Source organism: Sinocyclocheilus anshuiensis, unplaced genomic scaffold (assembly GCF_001515605.1).
Source record: "Sinocyclocheilus anshuiensis isolate Anshui unplaced genomic scaffold, SAMN03320099.WGS_v1.1 scaffold1000, whole genome shotgun sequence".
Classification (NCBI taxonomy): domain Eukaryota; kingdom Metazoa; phylum Chordata; class Actinopteri; order Cypriniformes; family Cyprinidae; genus Sinocyclocheilus; species Sinocyclocheilus anshuiensis.
Window position 1 is genome coordinate 259,373 of NW_015552600.1, and position 3,078 is coordinate 262,450.

At 42.5% G+C, this 3,078-nt stretch overlaps 1 long non-coding RNA gene across 1 annotated transcript in view; it reads left to right on the forward strand.

The window, feature by feature from the left end:
• Nucleotides 1-919: 919 nt before the first annotated feature.
• Nucleotides 920-3,078, forward strand: part of LOC107665751 (uncharacterized) — a 4,875-nt gene continuing 2,716 nt past the window's right edge. The window contains exon 1 of the long non-coding RNA XR_001631593.1: nucleotides 920-1,050. This is a non-coding gene — a long non-coding RNA (uncharacterized LOC107665751). The remainder of the gene's footprint in view (nucleotides 1,051-3,078) is intronic.

The window sequence follows — 3,078 nt, forward strand, 5'->3', positions numbered from 1 at the left end:
CCTCTCCCTTCTAAGTATGACCTGAACCATTTGAGTACCATCGCAGAAAGCCCAACCCAGTTTTCCAGTCTCTCTAGTAGTATGTTATGATCAACAGTGTCAAACGCAACACTGAGATCTATTAGTACCAGCACTGATATTTTGCCAGAATCAGAGTTTAAGCGAATATCATTTATTATCTTTATGAGTGCTGTCTCTGTGCTGTGATGCGGTCGGAAACCAGATTGTCCAGGTATCCATTTGAGTTTAAGTAGTAGTTAAGCTGATTAAAAACAACCTTTTCAATAATCTTGCCTATAAAAGGTAGATTTGATGTTGGTCTGTAGTTACTCAGTATGGTGTTATCAAGATAGCTCTTTTTCAGGAGAGGCTTAACAACTGCAGTTTTCAGGGAGTTTGGAAAGTCCCAGAGAGAAGTAAGGCGTTCACCACTTCTAAGAGATCTGCTTCTAAACAGTTTAACACACTTTTGAAAAAAGATGTGGGAAGTGTGTCAAGGTCGCAGGTTGATGATTTAAGGTACAGTACAGTACTAAGGTACTGTACTATTTCTTCCAACATTTTGCTACCAATTGCTTCAAAAACAGACATAGTAACTGCTTTTTGAAATTGCGGTTGAATCTGTCTGACCTCTGCATAACTTGAGGATGTGCTAATCACCTTTCTAATATTACTGATTTTCTCAGAAATGAAGGAAGCAAACTCATTGCATTCGCTGTCGGAAAGCATTTCAACTTTTGAGTTAAAGGAACTTTTGAGTTAAAGGAATCAAGGAGAAGATCAACAGAGTCTGCAGAAATGCTTGGTGTTAAAGATATAGCCTTCATAAATAGCACACTATTGTTCTCGTTAATGCATCTCTTTCTGACAGAGACAGATCTAGATTCAGTGGTAGCAGAGATTAATATATCAAAGAAAATACAGAAGTGATCAGATAGTGCTACGTCCTTAATAACAATGGATGAAATGTTTAGACCTCTACTGATGAGTAAATCTAGAGTATGTCCTCGACTGTGTGTGGGTCCATGCACATGCTGAATCAGGTCAAAAGTGTTTAAAACAGTTGTAATTTATTTTGTAGTATTGATTTCTGCATTACCTATGTGAATATTAAAATCCCCTGCAATAGCACAACAGTCAAACTCTAAGGAAATCATTGATAACAGTTCTGTAAACTCTTCAACAAAGGCTGGAAAGTATAATGGAGGCTTGTAAATAATGATAAACAGAATGCGTGCAGTACCTTTCAGAACAATACCTAGATATTCAAAAGACAAGTACTGACCAAATGACAGTTGCTTGCATTGATTGATAGACATCTTTAAATAGAGCAGCTACACCTCCACCTCTCCTAACAGTCCTGCAGACACTCATGAAAGTAAAATTTAAAAACATAAAATCCAAGTTGTTTGTGGTTATTAAGTCATTGATCAGAAATGATTTATTTTTTAGTGAGCGGATGTTTAAAAATGTTAGCTTTATGGCATTGGTTTTTGTCTCAACAGAAATCATAGTTTGACGCATAACAGGCCGCAGATTAGACAAGTCAGCCGTACGGCTTGAGAAGGCCTTAGACTTTCTATCACGTGATAAAACAGAAATAGAGAAAGCTGCAGGCACACTATCATAGCGGGGACCCGACACATATCACTGAGACCAGCTATCAGTTGTTTTTGGTTCACCTACAGCAGATGGAGGAGGGTTTGGGCCCTGGCGTTGTGGCAGCGGCCGGAGAGCTCTCACTGGAGGAGGAGGACAAGCTGGGCCCACAGGCTTTGGTAGTTGTGGGGCCCGCCGTTTTTTAGTTGATAATTGGGGGCTTGTAGCAAAAGAGTGGGAGAGTCTGGTCCCAGCATAAACCAGTTCCTCCATTTTCTGTGAGAAGCTTAGAAGTGGAGATGCTGGAGAGAGGGATAATGTGTCTGGTGAGCGGGGCTGTGGCTCTGCTGTTTCTAGTGGCTGAAATATGTTGTCCTGGCTTCCCTGGCTGTTTTCCAGAAAGTCGTCCTTGGGTGCTGAGTCTTGGAGCTGTTCTGATACGTCACAGTCTGTCTGTGATGAGCTCTGTGGGCAGGGCTCAGCCGTGATGGTGTCCATGAGCAGTGCTTGTTGTGGCTGCGTGGTGTTATCAGTGTCCTTGTGGGATGTGTCAACCACATGATGACTCGGAAGCTGATATGAAGTCCTGTCGTCGCTCATATTCTGTTCAGGTGTGTGTGCGCCATTCAGGTTGAGTAGTTTGGCATACACTACTGAAGGATGACGGATGGAGAAGTAGATATTGTCCTTAAGCACTCTTGCACCAAGTTTGTTTGAGTGGAGACCATCCGGTTTAAACAGTTGTTTATGGCCCCAGAAAAGATTGAAGTTGTCGAGGAAGTTCACTCCTTTTATATTGCAGGATCTTTGTAGCCATGTGTTCAACCCAAGCAACCGTGGAAACATGTTAGTTCCCCTTGATGGGAGTGGTCCACTGATGAACGACTGAACTTTGAGTCTTCGAAGTGTTTCTCTGACTGCTCTTTCCAAATATCCTTCTTCCCCACATGGATGATGATTTGATTTGCAGACTTGTGCTTCATTAGAATGTTCCGAAGTTCCTTGTTCATATCAGAAACTGTTGCTTGAGGAAGGCAGCATGTTGCTGTATTTCTGCTACTGATGTTTCTAATAATTGAGTCGCCCACTATCAGAGTCCTGGGCTCGGCTGCGCTCTGAGCTGAACGCCGCTGTCTGCTCGACCTTGAGCATCTGTTAGTAGCGATGTTAGCTGCTGGCTGATCCGATCCATGTTTAATCACATTTGGGGATTCCTCACCCGCATTCATTAATGCTTCAAATCTGTTCTCAAGATGTATAAGGGGTGGTAGAATACCAGTGTTTGCAAGCCTTGTCATAGCCGAATCTGGGGTAGAGGATGCTACGGCAGCAATACAAGATACCCGTGACAATCTGATGCCTTTGGGTCTCACTCCCTGTTTGTGCCATCGATTAGTGTGACGATCAGTTTCATCTTGTTCCTCTACACTTGGTATAAACTGTTGAGATTCACTAGATTCATGGGACTCACCGGCTGTA